We start from the raw sequence: 18,044 nt of genomic DNA, 5'->3' as shown, positions 1-18,044 counted from the left end.
GGGTCTCCTGAATTACTGAGCAATGGTGAGAGCCCATATGAGGAGTGATCTCTAATTACAGAAAGTTTGATCCAGAAATATTGAGGAAGACAGTAAGATATTGTATGATAAAAAGATTAAAAGCTAGAGAGATGGCTCCGTTGTTAAGAGCACTGACTGCTCTTCCAGAGATTTGAGTTCACTTCCCAGCAACCACATGGTGGCTCACAACCATCTGTAATGGGGTCTAAAGCCCACCCGTGTACTCATATACATAGAATAAAAGAAAAAAGAGATAGATAAAAGTCTTTAGACCTTCCTGGAAAGATTAGAGCATACTGACTTAATCCCTGTCATTCTCTGCCTAAGGAAACTGGGGTACAAGTTCTAAGAAACAGAATTCAGTCTTGTGATGGAGCCCTAGGGGAAGCTCCAAGAGGAATTAATATTGCATATAGAAATGAGTTTGAATAGCAGGGTAGAAATAGATATTTGGGTAAGCTTAATAAACTGGAGGAAGGAACTCCACAAATTTAGACAAGCTAAAAAAATATTATTATTCTGACCTGTTTAGCACCTTTCAGTTTTCATGCCGATGAAAACTGTGGCAAGTTTATACCCAGATGACCCATGACTTGGAGGTTTTTCTGAGAGCTAAAAGTTAATGTATAACTTGCTTTTGCAGGTACTGAACTGTGATTTTTATACATGCTCTATGCTTTCTGGTGATATAGGTACATGGGGTTTTTGGGAAAAATAATGAATTAGAGAAAAATAATTAAAAGACTTTTGATTGTGTATTTATTGTTTTATAACAAGGAAGTGTGTAATCAATAAAAGACTGAGGTGAACTCAGAGTAAGCCTGAAAGCTGTCTCCAAGCACAGCTTCAGAACAATGAATCCCGGGCAATTTGCACCTGTCCCCTTGCCCAAGACTCTGATGTTGCACTGATCCATCCGTCCCATTCTTGATAGCCCCAAAATGCCTAAGGTTGGTCCTCGACAGGGGAACAGTTTTCAAACATCAGTGTTCAGGAACGAGCCATCGAGGATGGGTGCCCACTTCAGTATCCGTTAACTAGATGGGTAAACGAAAATCTCCTGGACACCCATTAAAAATGTATCTGTCTTAGATTTCACACTGTGGTCCATCACACAGCTTTATCCCTTCCTAATAGTGCCCAGAGCAGAACTCGTGTACTAAAAATTAAGATCTCTCCTTGCCATCCAGGCATATGGGCAACAAGGCATAACTTTTTCTACTCAACGGTCCTTATCGGCTATCTAATTAAAAAGAAGAATGGCCTCTGTGACCATCAGAATGATTTTTTTGTGCAGCTCTCATACCCCTTGAGCCTGGCTCTCTTTTTGCCATTTAGCAATAATAGTGGATCACCTTGCAATAACAGAAAGAGATTCTTGTGTGCTGTATGACTCCAGAGGAACTCTCTTCTTATTACCAGGAAATGGAGGGAAACACTCAGAAAAGTACAGTGCTGGGAGCAGAGAACTCAGTGAAGAACAGACAGGACCCAACAGACCTGCCTCAACCTAGCAAATGAAAGAGGCCGTTTCAGCACAGTGGTAAGCAGGGGTGACCTCCCCTGTTGTCCCCTCACATTCTGCTTTCTTCCAGCCCTTTATGGACACCCTTGGTTGGAAGGGTCCAGTCCACTTGTACCATTGCCAATATGAGAGGAAATAAACCACGTGTCCCTAGTGACAACCAAGTCAAGCCGCCAAGAGCTCTTTCCTAGTCGGAGGGAATTAATAACTTAGGTACAGTTAGGAGGGGAACGGTAGAATCAGCGAATGGAGTTAGTCTGATATTCAAGCAATTCAAGCAATCTTTGATCTTTACAGACTCCCAGGTTCCCCCTCACATGTTACATGACAGGGTTAAATGACCCTTTCCAGGTACATTTGCTTTTCAGAATATGAGCCCAAAGAAAGCCTGGCAAGTCTTCCTGATGGGAAGACTCTCTTCTATGATGTCCAGATGTTGTGTCCTACAGTTCCTTGGAACCTTGGCTCGTTTTCCACAACACTGAGAGTGACGGGGAATCTGGTACTGTACGGTGTTCCCTGAAAGCACACCACTTAGGAAGCTTCCTGAGCACAGGCCACCTGTTCAGTCATTGCCGTATGAACATAGTCCTCCCCCCTCTTCGGCACTGTGGGGCCCTGACATCCCCCTGCCTTAATTCCATGCCACAAGAACTTGTCTCCCATGGTGACGAGGGAAAATTGTAATCCCAGCCTAGATGGCACCAAGAAATGTCACCATACAGACATTAAGTGCCAAAATAGATAAATCATCTCAATTCATAGCATTCTCCCTAAGTGACTTCGGCTCCCTCTGTCTGATCTCTCTGCCTGTTACAGAAAAATGACACTAGTGCCTTAAAGTCATGAGCACGTGGTCATACACAGAGCTCAGTGGTGAACACATATACGGTTCAATTGCAGATATGAGTGTCTCTCCACGGCAATAGTCAAGTCGATGCATAGAAAATTCTTTCATAGCAAAGAGAGAAAGGTTACCTTCAAAAATGAGGGGGGAAAAAAAGAAGAAGAAAAAACCCCCAGCAAACAGAACAAGATAAAGCCAGCGTGCCAAGTCAACCCGCTTGTATTCATTGGGGCAGTCCATTGTTGGACTCATTACAATCTACCTGTGTATGTTGTCCTCGGGGATGGATGGACTCTGGCCCTTCCACCTCCTTGAGCATCCGCCAATACATTAATGCCATCTGCAACCATGCCTCTTCTCCTTCTCTCTCCTTTTAACCTGTCTCCTTGAAGCCACCTACCTGTCTCTGTTGAAGTGTTAAATCACAATCCAGCTACAATGTTAACAGGGAACTACTCTGATCCCGAATGTCCCCAGATCCTATTCACAAGGACCACCTGTGATCCTGGTAAACCGGAATTTTAAACAGGCATGGAGAGAAATCACTCCCAGACTCTGGAAGGCACCAGCCCTGTTTCATTCATAACGCTCTACTGCCATCTAGTGGGCGACTAAAGTATTGTTCTGAAGTGCCCTGCTGCTTTAATTGTAGTATTTTTCCAAGTGGGCAGCTTCCATATCCAAGATCTCCAAGGAGAGTGGTGCAAACCTGTTATCTCACATCCTTGAGAAGCTGAGGTAGGGATGTCACAAATTCAAGGCTAGCCTGAGCAACCTACCCTGGGCTTAAAAAAAACCCAAAAAGAAGGGCAGGGACTCAGCACAGCTGCAGAACCCCTGCCTAGCACACGTAAGCTGGCAGTGTGTCTGTGATCTTGAGGTGGGTTTCTGCTTGCTAATTACCGTGTTAACTTCACACACTCAGCCACCAACTTTAGCATTTTTGTGTGTCATTTGTTCATTTGCTGACTTCATCTTTTCCTCTAAGCTATTTTACGTGTTTGCCATTGTATCTCATGGTTCTTTCTTCCAGTTCAGGAATCTGGGACATCCACAGCTCTTCCCTCTCCTGGCCTCACATGCAGTTTCCTGTGTCTGATGGGTCTATTCTCTCTTGGTCTCTCCTGCAGTTTCTTGCTTCTGCATATTTTCCCTCCACATTGATTTTCCATATATTCCTCTATGCCTTTTTTTTTTAATTTTAAGCTTCATTCAACACATTAAAGGACAGATGAGGCAGAGGATGCTAAAGGTATTTATTTCCACCTCTTGGAAAGCACATGACTTTTAAACTGTTGGCAGCAGCTGTGCTGGGGGCTCTCTGCCTCCCAGAACGAGGCTTAAGTAACTCAATGGGAGATAGGTCTCTTCCATCCAACCAGGGGTTAGGACACAAGAAACACAGCCACACCTTACTTTTTACTTTCACTCCTTTCTCTCTCATTTCCCAGTATCACAAACCGGCTGGAAGCTGCACAGGGAAATCACAAACCGGCTGGAAGCTGCACAGGGAAATCTGAGGCCCGCAGATAGCAGTTACTTGTCTGAGACTGAATTCGTCAGGAAGGGGAGTACAAGTGTGAACTGAGTGTGTGCCCGTGCAGCCTCCAGGGAGGGCCCTGGAAACCCCCCCTCCCCAGGGTCCAGGGAATACCTCCCAATCTAAACAGGACCAAATTTGTGTGAAACATCCCCAACCCCATCCCCCATAAACAAAACAGCCAAGCTTTACTCAGTGGGGTCAGCTCACAGCGAGATACTTCAGCTATCTTAAAGAACCTACTGAAAGCCTGGTATAGTGGTTCACGCCTTCAATCACGGCGCTTAAGAGAAGGCATGTAGATTTCTTTGAGTATAAGGTCAGTTTTGTCTACATGGTGACTTTCAGGAGACTCAGAGCGACAGTGAGACCCTGCCCTGGAAAACAAAATGCACAGAAGTTCTATTGTGTACAACAGAATCAAGATAGCCTTCTAGAGTGACTTTCAATGGGTTGAAAGACTAGGGAATTGTACTTGAGAAACTGATGTTGGGCAACATGTGACATGTGTCATAGCCTCTGCTGACTCTCCAAATATCAAAGTACAGTGCCACCTCTGGAGCAGGGGGGTGAATTTGATCAGACCTGCAATTTCTACTGGCCATGTGTCTACTTATTCAAAGCAGGAAAGGGTTTGCCTAGCAGATGTGCCCAACGTTGAACTTTGGAAGAACTCAATGGTAGAGCTATTACCCAGCAAGTGGTAAACCTGCATTCAGACCTCAGCATTGTGCAATACAACCGAATATATAGAAGGGAGAAATGTCCCGTACTAGCCTCTCGATTTTCTCGTGGCTTTGGTCGACACTGTTAAAGTAGAAGACGGGGGCCAGCAAAACGGATCAGGGAGTCAAGAAGCTGGCTGTCAAGCCTGACAACCTGAGTTCAATCTTCTAAACTCACATAAGAGAAGGAACACAGTAACTGCTGTAAGTTGTCTTCTGACCTCCACACGCATGGTGAGCACACACATGCACACACACACACAGAATAAATAACCAACCTGGGGGATGCTGGTACCACGGTGTCCATGTTCTCCTCTATCCAAAACCTCCAGCCCCACTGGCCAGTCCGCTCTACTGAGGCCAGTATTTGCATCAAGTGCCCAGCGGGTCCAGGAAGTTCAGTCTTGTGCCTTGTACTTTTGAGGGCACTGAGAAAGCAGGGTCTCATCTGTCGAGCAGTGCTGTCTCAGAGTATTCCAAGTCACCCTATGAAGCAAGCACAGGAGAATCCCCAATCCAACATCCAAAGTAACCCAGAATCTAAAGTGCCTTGAAAAACCTTCAGATCTCAGATCACTTCCCAGCTTTGTTTTCAGATTAAGATTGTCCTATCATCTAACCAATGCCAATATTCTCCCAGTACAGGAAATGCCAAAGTATGAGATACTTCCAGTCCCAAATATTTTGGATGAAAAATATTCACCCACTGTTGTTCTCCAGCTGTTTACACACAGGGCTTTCTTGAGGCAAAGCATTATAACGCCTGTCTGGAGGATCAGAAATTTGAAACCTTTCATTTGTCTGCAGGGTCTTGATGTATATGCTAAGAGGGCCTCAAAATGCCATCCTGTCCCAGCCTTACGTACCTAGATTACAGGTGTGTGCACTCTCGCCATCATGATAAATTTAATTTATCAAATAAATCGGTGCATCCTTCATTTGCCCACTCTGTAGCTGTCAACTGTAGTTCCCAGGACTTTGCTCTCAAGAGTCACAAAGATTCTAATGAGTATCTTTCCTCATACACTGTTTTCTGAAGATGATGAAATGAGACCTGCCTCCTTGCTAAAAAGCAAAGGTTTTAGCAAGCAGGCAACTGTGGCGTCACTATTGCTCTAAAAAACCCGCCATCCTGATGTAATGTGAGAATCACAGGGAACAAGGTAAGCTGGATATTTTTAAACGGTCCGTTAAGGGACTCTAATTACTGGGCTAGAGGACTGGGCTGTGCTTTTCTTGTCCCAGATCTAGAGCCACGCAAATAGCTTTTTGTCTTTTATCATGACAGAACCAATGTTCCAAGGATCAAGAATGCTTTCCGGGTTGGATGCAGTGAGAAAGACTGTAAATTCGAATTTCTAATAAAGAAAAATGTGAGTTCTAATGCTCCAGAAGCTCAGAGAGAACTATGACACTTTCAAGGTCAGCCTAGACTACATAGTAGGTGTTGGGGGTGACACAGACAGACTTTGTCTTTAGAGTGAAAGAGAGTAAATTTAAAAGACCTGGAACCATCAATTCCACCTTTAATGAACATATTTTAAAAATTCCTTTTAGATATTTGGAAACAGTTTAGTCAAGGAATCCCAGGACACACAATTGTGGCAGAAACTGTTAACCAGAGCCCAGTGACATCACTCACTCAGGATAACTAGACATAGTCCTAGAATCCCATGACACCCACTGGACAGTATATAAGCAGAGGCCAAGATGAGCTCTGCTCTACACATCTGGAGGGATGCCATCTTGATCTGCCCCAAAACTGGAGTCTCCACCAGAATCCTGACCCTTTAATCAAAGACTTCTACTAGAGTCTGGACCTGGCCTTCAGCTAAGATAAATCAAACTGTCCAGTAGGCTTGGGGAGATGGGCTTGGGACTGAAGTTAAGAATTTAGGGTCTGAACCTTGTGTAAAAACCCTCAGCATAATAAAATAAACTTTTACTAGCTACTTTTATTATCCATGTTCTTGCTCACAGCACCATCTAAACCTACTTTTGTTGTTTTCTTTTCTTTTCTTTTTTTCTTTTTTTTTTTTTTTTTTACCCATTTTAAAGAAAACTTTAAAGGAGGCCATAAAAGCGTGTAGTACCAGAAGTAGAACCTAAATCTCCTGCTACCATAACAAGGTGTTATTAATAATTTCAGGAGTGAATTTGAGGCCACCCCAAGGCTCACGTTGTGAGCTCCTTGCTTTAAAAAAAAAAAAAAAAAATCCTAAGACATCACTACAGCCGTTACCTCCAGTATCCCGGACCCACTTGTGCCCTTCCTAGTACACAATCTCCCTCTTGTCCTCTCTAGACCAGCTCACCTCGCTTCACTTAATTATTCCTGACCTGCAGCCTGTCTGCTCAGGCCAGAGACAGTTGCAAACTGACCACGCAGAACAGACGCCACTGCTCAAAGCGCGGGCCTCCAGCAGCTCCGGAGGTAACCTCAGTGCGCATGTGCCGCCAGGGACACAGGGATGGCGTCATTTCAATGGCGTCAGTGAGGCGCCACATCAGATCTCAACTCCTGGACGCTGGCTTGGAGCAAGTTTGTGTACTGTGCGTACCTGGTTTCTTGGGCATATTGGATTTTTCCAGAGGAAATTTAAACAAGGACGTCACTGAACAAAGCAAAGAAAAAGAAAGGAATGGGTTATTCCAGGAAAAGAAACCGTAAGAGCGCTCCGGAAGCTGGCCCATAGTGGAGGGTAAATGGGACGAGAGACACATGATGGGGCCGGAGTGAGGATATAGAGGGGCAGGAACTGGAAGCTGATCTGTGAAATGGATCAGAGGTGCCTGTCTCAACAGAGCCCCAAGACAACTTCCAAGGAATTGACTCAGTACACAGAAGAAAAGAGGGGATCAGAGTGTGTAGGTAATGACAGGCTGTGCCCACCTGAAACCAGACTTTAATGTTGCTTCTGTATCCTGGTCACTACTCTGCCTGTTTCCTAAGTGGATGTTACAGATTCTATTTGAATGTTTCAGCTATACTTGGACAGTTGGGAAGAACCTTCCCCTGTGGCTCATAAAGACAACACATGCTTGAAATCTAAATTTTAAAAGGCCAGTTCACCTTTAACTTTACTTCTCCCTGAATGAGAGAACCGAATTGTTCTGGGATCAGTGATGGGTTGTTCAGCCTTCTGTGCCTTAAACTACCTCAATGATTTAATTCTGTATTTGGACTTAACTTAGGTTAGCACAGAGAACATTACCCTAAAGCTGGCAGTTAGCCTCAGACTTAAACTTACTGTCTGGATAGTGTGAAAAGAACCCAGCAAATGGTCCTGGGAAGCGTTCAGAGCTCAGGAAAGAGGGTTGCAGCAGATGAAGGCCAATCGAGGTACCTGTTGCCCACTGAGGAGTAAAACGCTGCTGCTCCAACTGAAGAGGTAGTGAAACTAGAGTGTTTTCAGGACTGGATGCCACTGTCAAGTATTTTCACCAAATCTTCCCTAGAAACTCATGCAACTTGACATGGCTGTGTCTGTTGCTGGGAGGGAGTAGCTCCCAGGATACACTTCACACTTTTTGCCTACAAGTGGGGTTGTGGCAGACCTCTCCAAGAGCAGTCACACAAAGTTGCACAGGGCTGAGAACTAAGGAGAGAGGACTGTGAATTGTCAGAATTCCTCCTCAAAGGACATGACTTTCTGGGAATCCTCTACTGGAGTGGCTCATTTCTCTAATAGCCCCAGCTCCCCTCCCCCTTAAGCTGGTCATGACTGAGTAGATTACCTTGTATCATTCACATCTTAAGCTTCTTTCCCACAAGGATTAGAGAAGCCTTGCATTACAAATAATTTTGAATCCTCAGTAGGGGAGCCTCCAAGAGGCAGGACAGGAAGTCAATGACAATTAGCTTAGGGGTGTTTCTTTTACATCTTTGCAGTGGTGTGTAGGAAACACTAGGCAGAAGAGATTCCTGAGCCTCTCAGTGGGTAGGGAGATGAATGATCAGAGACTGTGGTTCTCTAGAACAGGATCTGAGGGCCCCAGTGTCTAAGAGCAGAACCGTGAACCACACCAGTAGCAGCTTGGAACCTAGTAGGCTGGGGCCTTTGCTCGGGTCTTCCTGAAGCAGTATACTGGACTGAAGACAACAAGACTGTGAGACCCATCTGCAGCACAAGGTCTTGGGATTCTTTACTTATCATAAGCCGATGCAGAAGATAAAGAATCCAAAGGCTTCTCTGCCAAACAGAGGAGAGACATGCAGCTCTTTGACATTAAACCAGAGCAACAGAGGTATGCCCATCTTTCCTAAAGGGCTTGCCATCCACCATTGCCTAGCCTTGCTGATCAGGCAGGGACTGACTGGACATCTTTGCCAACTTAGTCTCCAGGTCTCCTCTGCCTTCTGCCACTAAGGGGCAGCCTCCCCCTAGCAATTTCCTTGTGCCTGGCCTTGGCTTCTAAAAGGCAGGTATTGGTGGAACTAAGGACTCTATAATCATTTAACATCTGTCCTAGCCTTTAAAAAAATAAGTGAATCTGTTGCCCAGGACAACAGGCTGTTTTTCTTTTAGGTTTCTAAATAAGAGGAAATGACACCCCCCTTTATCTTGGAACTATAGATTTTTTAATTGTTTTATTTATTTACATTCCAAGTGTTGCCCCACTTCCCAGTCTCCCCTCCAACCATTCTTCTCTGTAAGGGGATGGGGCAATGATTTTCTTTTGCTTGCATCTTGCTGAGTTGGGGCAAAGAATTTCCTTCTAGTAACTCAAAAAAGAATAGGAAAAATGGTTTTGTCAAAGGAAAGCTAGCTGGCATCCTTTGCAGCTCTGTCTCTATGTGCTGAGAAAGTTCATAGCTTAGCTGAAGTCTGGACTGTAAAAGTCTGAAAGGATGCATGAGTGAGCTAGCTGTTCTGGAAATGTCCTGGAATCAAGACTGTAGAGGAAACACCTTCGGTGTAGTTGGGGTAGTATCAAACAAGGAGCTGGAACAGAAGGTCCCAGAATCTCAGCATTACAAAGTTTGAATCATGTCAGGGTTCTTTCCTGTCTTCCACACTGCAGTATACAAACCTTACAAGCAACACATAGTTCTGTACAGACATTTATATGGAACTTGCAGAGTGCACAGTTGAATTAAGGAAGATCAATAAAGATAATTGTATTTGATTTTTTTAAGAGGAGAGTTTGATTACATAACCAAACTACAATATAAATTTCCATTCTTCACATCTTAAAGGATGGTATATAATAACCCACGAGAATTTTTGTACCCAATAAAGGTTATTTGCTGTATATAGACATTTAAGTATCAGCTGGTCCCAGAGCTGTCCCTATGTACAGAATCATGAAGCACCTGTCTTGTTGATCTTGTCAGTTTCCTTCTTGCCTGTATCCAAGATGTTCACAGGGGTGTCCTTTTGCCGTGTCTGATTTTTATCAACTTTAAAGGAACCCATAGTTTTTCTTTTCCTGTGAAAATATAAGTCCATATTGTAGTCATAACCTCTTCCACAGTCTAAAAGATTTCCTGTTTCTCATTCTAATGTGAGAACATGCTTAAAATAAACTGGCTGGTTTAGTTCAGCATTTTTCCACAATCTAATGTCTTTCAGCAGCTATAGTTTTTTGTTCATTAACATTTAAAAATTTAAGGTTAATAAAGCACAATGTAATACATTTCTGGGTGGGTCTTTGTTGCCCCCTTTCGACTGTTAAGCATCTACGTTGAAAATATAACTCTTCAAATTTCTGTAGGATTATGTGGTATGTCTGTAACATGTTTTATAGTATGTAATAAAACTGCATCATCTTTTTGGAGACATATGTTGAACCATTGTCAGTTTTAATTTGTATGGGTAATCCTAAAATGGCCATATCTTCTAACTAATGCCTAAGCACAGAATCATCCTTTTCTGAAGCTAAGGCAGTTGCCCTTTGAAATAGTAAATACATGTCTATTGTATAATGCACATATTGTAGTTTACCAAACTCTGTAAAATAGAAGACAACCATTTGCCAAATTTCACTTATTTTGGTAGTCTTAGGGTCACTTCCTGTAGGTAAGGAGCTAGTAATATACTTATAGGTTGTTACGTCCTACTAGCTCATCAATTACCTCAACACTTCCTTGGCCTGCGAAAGAGAATTCTCTCTTTACACCGCTGCTGTTAACCTCGATTGTTTTTATGGAATTCCAAAGCCTCTAGTATACTTCCCATTAATAGCTGGTCACCTTCATTACCTTGTGTCAGAGGTCCTGGAAGACCTGGATGGAACCTCCAGTATGTTATATACAGTGGATGACTCCTATTCCTAATTATTTGTTGGAGCTGAATACACAGTGAAGTCAAATCAGAACCATCATAGATCAGTTCAGCAGTCTCTGTGTTAAACAATCCTTTCTGCATATCGAGAGTCAGTTACTGTATTAAGAGACATCTGAAAAACTGATAATAGTATCAGAATTTTATATAAGTCTGATTTTTGAACTGATTTATAAGACCGTTCAACCACCTTACTTACATCTGCCGACTGCCTTTCCTGATTTATTAACATCAGTATAAAATGGAGGGGCTACAGAAATAGGAGTTGTTTTTATTATACAAGGCAGAATCCAATTAGTCATCATATGGACTGAAGTCACTTTTTGTAGGGTCATTGTTGTTAATATCTCCCACCACACACATAAAAAAATTATTGCAGCTCTTTGCTAATGTTCATGTTGCAGCCACAATGAGGCAATTTCAGCATTACTCTAAAGTACCATAATCTTAGCTAGATCAATTCCAGATAATTGTTAATGTCTCGTTTTCCCTTTCAGTATCAATTCAGAAAACTATTTATGGATGCTTTAATTTCTCCTTACTCTGATTATTGCTAGAAACATTTATTCTAAGATATAATTCTTTTTATAGGTGAATGAGTAGAAAGCAAGCCAACTAAGATGCAGGCCATCTTTGGAATAATGTGACATAAATGTATATCTTGTAATCTCCTTTCTGTCAAAGCTAACTCTCACCTTTGGCTGGTAAGTTTCTCAGGCTATTTAAATCTTTATCATCTTGTAATGTTTGAAATAAGTTGGTCAGCTCCTCAATAGCCAATTGCCAGTTAATATCTCTCATATATTCTGAAAATCATTAAGAGTCCTTAATTGGTTTCTCCCGGTTTGCACCTTTTGTGGCCTAATCTTTTGTAGACTTATTCTAAATGCTTGGTAATTAATAGAATCCCCTCTTTGTATTTTATCAGGGGCGATTTGCAGTCCCCGGCAAGGCAAGGCTGTCTTCTTTAATTTCATCAAACATTCTTTCCAACGTATTTATATCTGAATCACTTAGTAGGTTGCCATGCATATGATAAATAATGGATATCCACAACACTTATTCCTTTCTGATTCTATCCACTGCATCTTTTTGAGTTGTTGCATTTCTCTAGCTATAAACTACTATGTTGAATAGAGTGGTCAGCCTTGTATTAGCTGATTTCAATGGTATTACTTCAAGTTTCTATTTAACTTTATGCTGGGTATTGGCTTACTATATATTGCCTTTATTTTGTTTAATTATTGTACTGGCTGGTTTTCTGTCAACTTGACACAAGCTGGAGTTATCACAGAGAAAGGAGCCTCAGTTGAAGAAATTCCTCCATGAGATCTAGCTGTAAAGCATTTTCTCAACTAGTGATCAAGGGGGGAGGGCCCAGCCCATTGTGGGTTGTGCCACCTCTGGGCTGGTAGACCTGGGTTCTATAAGAGAGCAGGCTGAGCAAGCCAGGGGAAGCAAGACAGTAAGTGACATCCCTCTATGGCCTCTGCATCAGCTCCTGCTTCCTGACCTGCTTGAGTTCCAGTCCTGATTTCCTTTGGTGATGAACAGCGATATGGAAGTGTAAGCTGAATAAACCCTTTCATCCCCAACTTGCTTCTTGGTCATGATGTTGGTGCAGGAATAGAACCCTTGAGTAAGACAGTTATGAACCTTGTATCCCTGTTCTCTCCAAGACTTTTATGGTAAAAATTTTGGACTCTTCTAAAGCATTTTAAGCATCTAAGGAGATGATTATGTATATTTTCTTTTTCTTTGGTTTGTTCATATGGTAGATTATATTTATAGATTATATGTTTATTGCACTATTGCTAGTGGATGATGTTTTCTCTGTGTTCCTAGATTCAGTGTGTGAGTGTTTTCTTGAGTATTTTCTCCTCCATCTTAAGGAAAATTAGTCTTAAATTTTCTTTGTTCAGTCTGTGTGTGATTTAGGTATTAAGGTTTGAAAATGTTCCTTTTGTTTCTATTTTGTAGAACAATTTAAGGAGTAGTAGCATTAGCTATCCTCCTCCTCCAAAAGTCTAAAAAGAATTCTGCACTAAAATCATATGGACTTGCAGGTTTTTTGAGGGTGGTTGGGGGGTAGGGGTGATGGTGATGGTTAATGATTGCTTCTATTGTCTTATGGGATATAAATCTATTTATATTTTTAAAAATCTAATTCTGAAATAACATTGGTAAATGGTATTTATAAAAATATTATCCATTTTGTTTAGATTTTCAAATCGTATGGAGTTCAGGATTGTTAAGCAAGGCATGATGACTTTTTTGTTTTCATTTGTGTGGCTGTCCATCATTTCATTTTTAATCTCATTAATTTGGATATTCTCTCTCTGCCCTTTAATTAGTGTGAATTAGGATTTGTCCCAAAGTTTTGATATAGGTTTTCTCAAAGAACCAAATCTTTGTTTTATTGATTTTTTTTTGCACTGTTGCTTTTGTTTCTATTTTATTGATTTTAGCCTCCAGTTTGACTACTCTGTTATATTGTTTTCTTTGGTGTGTTTGTTTTTGTTCTAGAGCTTTCAGGCATCTTAGTCACTAGTATGAGGCCTCCCTGTTTTCTTTATGAAGGCACTTACTGCTATGGGATGGTTTTAGCCTTCTGTTTGTTGTGTCCCATAATTATGGGTACATAGTGCCTTCATTTTCATTGAATTCTAGAAGGTCCTTATTTTCCTTTATTTCTTTTTTGTCCCAGGGTTATTGAGTAGAAAGCTGTTCTAGTTCCATGGGTTTGTATGTGTTCTTTCGTTTCTGTTGTTGTTAAGGTTCAGCCTTAATTCATGATAGTCTGATAAGATAGAAGAGATAATTTCTTGTATCTGTTGATATTTGGTTTGTCACTAAATATAGGGCTAACATTGGAGAATTTTTAATGAGGTATTGAAAAGGTGTGTGTGTGTGTGTGTGTGTGTGTGTGTGTGTTTGAGTAAAATGTTCTGAAGATATCTGTATGAACTTTTAATTCATAACTGTTTTGTTTGTTTGGATTACATGCCCATCATGGAGAGTAGGGTTTTGAAGTCTGTCATTATTGATTTGTGTGATTAAATGTGTGATGTAAACTTTAGTAATGTTTCTTTTATGAATGTGCCTGTACTTGTGGGGTACAGACAGTAAAGTTTCAAAAGTCACTTTTGTGGATTTTTCCTTTTTATCAGTGTGACATATCTATCTACATCTCTTTTGATTAATTTTGGTTGGAATGAGTACCTAATATCTAATATAGTATGTATCAGAATGGCTACGCCAGCTTGCTTCTTGGTCAGTTTGCTTGAAAAGAAAAGTTTCTCAGCTCTTTTTTTTTTGAGGTAATGTTTGTTTTCATTTTATTTTATAATCTTTAATCATTTTTTACAGTCCAGTCACTATTTTTACAGTCCTCCCACTGTTGTCCAACAGTTACTCATCTATTCTTCCTCCCCTGTCTCCAAGATGGTGTCCCCACACCCACCCTCAATACATACCCCACAACCTGCCAGGACTTCCCATTCTCTAGGATTTCAAGTCTCTCAAGGGTTAGGTGCGTCTTCTTTCATTAAGGTCTGACCAGGCTGTATATGAGTCGGGCCACTCATGTAGGCTACCTGGTTGGTGGCTCAGTATCTGAGAGATCTCAGGTGTCCAGGTTTAAAAAAAAAAACATTCTTCTGTAACTTTGTTGACAATATTTTCATTGTTTTTGAGGAGGGAATTTTTTTCTATTAATATTATTCTTAGATTTTATTTTTTCATAGTGTTTAAAATTTCCTGGATGCTTTGTGTCAGGTGCTTTTTAGATTTAACCTTTTCTTTGACTGGTGTATCAATGTCTTCTATTGTATCTTCTTCCCTGAGAATCACTTTTTCAGATCTGGTATTCTGTTGGTGATGCTTACATTTGTAGCTTCTTTCCTCTTGTTTTTTCATCCTCATTTGCTCTCATTTTTGTGTTTTTTTTTTTTTTTTTTGTTTGTTTGTTTGTTTGCAGTTCCATTAGCAGGTCTTAAAGACTTCTGCATTTTCTTCACCCGTTTGATTGTGTTTTCTAGTGTTTCTTGACAGAATTCACTAATTTCCTCTTTAAAAGGTCTCTATCACATTCATAAGATTGGGTATAAACTTATTTTCTTATGCATAAGCCTTGTTAGGATATCCAGCTACAGTTGGACAGCTGGTTTCAGTGATGCCGCATTGCTCTGATTTTTCTGCCTTCCTACCCTGGACTTAAGTTATGTGGTGATCCCCGATCCCAAAATACCTCTGGGAATATAGGTAGAGTTGTTGGCAAGAAAACAGAGCACTGTGGCAGGCTAAAACTTACTTCTGTTGGTGTATTTTAGGAAGACTTAGTAGACAGGATATTGGGAGATGTGAGGGCTTACCTAATTTTTCCTGGTAGTGTAGGCCAACCCTTTTTACATAGTGAGTTCCAAGACAGCCAGGTTTTTGAAGATTTTCCTTGAACAAACAAACAAGCAAACAAGAAAACAAAAAAGAAAACAGAATTAAAATAATACAGGTAGGAAGGAAAGAAAGAATGAGATAGAACAACATGAAGAAAGAGAGCATGATAAAAAGAAAGGAGTCCAATTCTTAAAAGAATTATTTTATTATATTTTTAAATTACAACTCCTAGTTGTACAAACGGGTCTCTTGAATCACATGCTTGCCCAAGCTACCATCTATTTTTTAATGTCCTATTTTCTGAGATTTCTCTAATGTTTAATGGCTTCCCTAGTGTCTGGAACTTACCCCATTCCTCCAACCCCACATTGTTGCACATCTCTATTCATTTTCCTGGCCTTCTTAGCTTTGTTCTTGTCCCCCCCCCCCACCCCATACTTGTCTGTTTTTCTTTCCTCCCTCCCCTCCCCCACCTAACTCCCTCCCTCCCTCCCTCTGCCTCTCATGAGTATTTTGTTCCCCCTTCTAAGTGGAACTGAAGTATCCACAGTTGGGCCTTCTTTCTTGTTAAGCGTCATAGTCTGTGGGTGTATCAGGGTATTCTGAACTTTTGCTCTATCTTGGTTTCTCTCTATCTATGGTGATTCAGAGTTTTGCTGGGCACAGTAGCCCGAGTTGTCATTTGTGTTTTTTTATGTTCTAAATGACATCTTTCCAGGATCTCCTTGGCATTTAGAGTCTCTGTTGAGATGTCTGGTGTAATTCTGATAGGACTGTTTTATATGTTACTTAGCCCTTTTCATTGTTGCTTTTAATATCATGTCTTTATTTTGTACATTTTTGTTTTGATTATTATATGGTGAGATTTTTTCTTTTCTGGTCCTATCCACTTGGTATTTTGTAAGATTCTCTGTATGTTTTATGTTAGAAACTTGTTAGAATTGGCATTTTATTTGACTGGTTATATCAACTATCCAAATTCTATGCTCCAAGGGCCTCATTTTGTTTCAATAAACTAATAATACTTCTATTATTAACCATTTTTTCTCTATTCCATTTTATTGTTTTGTCAGTGGTCCAATGGCTAGTGTCTTAGTTAAGGTTCTATTGCTGTGAAGAGACACCATGACCAAGGCAACTCTTATAAAGAAAAACATTTAAATTGGGCTGGCTTACAGTTTCAGATGTTCAGCAAGACATGTAGCCAGACTTGGTGTGGAAAGAGACTGGCTTTTGCATGTATTGAGCTGTAAGTTCTCTTTCACACTAGATAGAACTTGATCATTGGACTTGAAAGCCCAGTCTTTCAGTGATACCTTCTCCAAGCCACAATTATTCCAAGAAGGACACACCTCCTTGTAGTGTTATACTCCCTGTGGGGCAAGCATTTAATCACATGAGTCTATATGGGCCAAACTTATTCAAACCATAACTGCTAGTCAGCAAGTAAGCATGAAATGTTCACAGTCCTGGTATGTATAGTGAAGTCTTTATGTCTGTATTAAGTGAAGTTTACACTAAAGCGTTTATGTGTCAGCAAAGCCTTTGCTATACTTACGTTGATCCGCTGAGGCTGAGAAATTGTTTTGAGTCTGTTTGAGCCTTGAAGAAATGTCATCAGTTTAGAGAATCTGCCCTTGGTGCTACATGAGAACTTGCCGCTACACCAACCTTGACCGCCAAGACACTCCTGTCAAGCCTGGAGTTCTTGCTTTTGATAAGGGCTAGCCTTGGTCAAAAGAGACTGAGATTTGTGTTCGTCATCTACTCTCATGGCCAGCCAGGGCAAGATGGCTTTGAAAGCTGGAACATTTCCCAGCCCAAACTGACCTTGAATAATGTTTGAAGAAAGTAAGTGGAGTGAACTAGCTGGGCGTCAGTCTTTTTTAAGAAGGTTGAACTCCTCTCTTCCTCCAGAAACTGAAGGCTTGGCATCTTGGTGAGATTGTCTACCTTGTCCCCTATGACCAAAATCTCATTGGTAAACATTCTGTTAGATTATGTACTACAAAAAAGGGCACTGTTTTCTCCAAAAGCCTGAACAATCTTTATAAGAAGTGTATATTTGTTATAACTAAATTTAACTTGTCTTAGAATATAACATTAAAATTTAGCCTAAAATAAAAAATACAACACTTTTCAGTCACTCTAAATGCTACTTTCAAGGAGTTTTACCAAGGCAAAACTAAATTTGCAATTAGAAACAGTTGCTCAGGCAGCCACTTGGGAAGCTGAGCCCAGTACAACCCCTGTTAAGCTGCTCTTGAGTTTTAGACTGTATGCTGCAAACACATCTTGCATCTTTATAACTTGACTCTCATCCCCTAAGCCACAGTCAGTGAAAGATACATCATCTTAGAGAAGACAGTGGGATGAAAATGGAAACATATGGATTTCAGTATTATAGGAAATACAAACTGCCAATTGATCCAAACTTGCATAATTATACACTTTGGATGGAATTTTATGGACCTCACTCCATGCCCCATTGACCACTCTCTACTTGGATGACACTGAAATCCTGACATTTCTGCCTCCACTTTCTAAGCATTGTGATTACAGTGCTGTGCTTGTCTTCAGTGGCTTCATCCCAATGAGTCATTAGAATTATGAGATCAGTAAGATGAGCAGTTACATGTATCTGCAGTTGAAAAACAAGTTATCTCTGTGAGTTTGAGTTTTCCCATCTTTAGAATAAGGGCAG

The 18,044-nt window shown here is 40.9% G+C and overlaps 1 protein-coding gene across 1 annotated transcript in view; it reads left to right on the top strand.

Annotated features, from left to right (window-relative positions):
* The window catches only part of LOC308413593 (vomeronasal type-2 receptor 116-like), a gene marked incomplete at both ends in the record, with an annotated part of 711,488 nt that overhangs the window by 14,509 nt on the left and 678,935 nt on the right, over nt 1-18,044 (top strand). The gene's annotated exons all lie outside the window — the stretch shown is intronic.

The sequence above is a fragment of the Micromys minutus genome, assembly GCF_963924665.1.
Source record: "Micromys minutus genome assembly, chromosome: 32".
NCBI classification, from domain to species: domain Eukaryota; kingdom Metazoa; phylum Chordata; class Mammalia; order Rodentia; family Muridae; genus Micromys; species Micromys minutus.
This window is presented reverse-complemented; position numbering and strand designations above follow the sequence as displayed.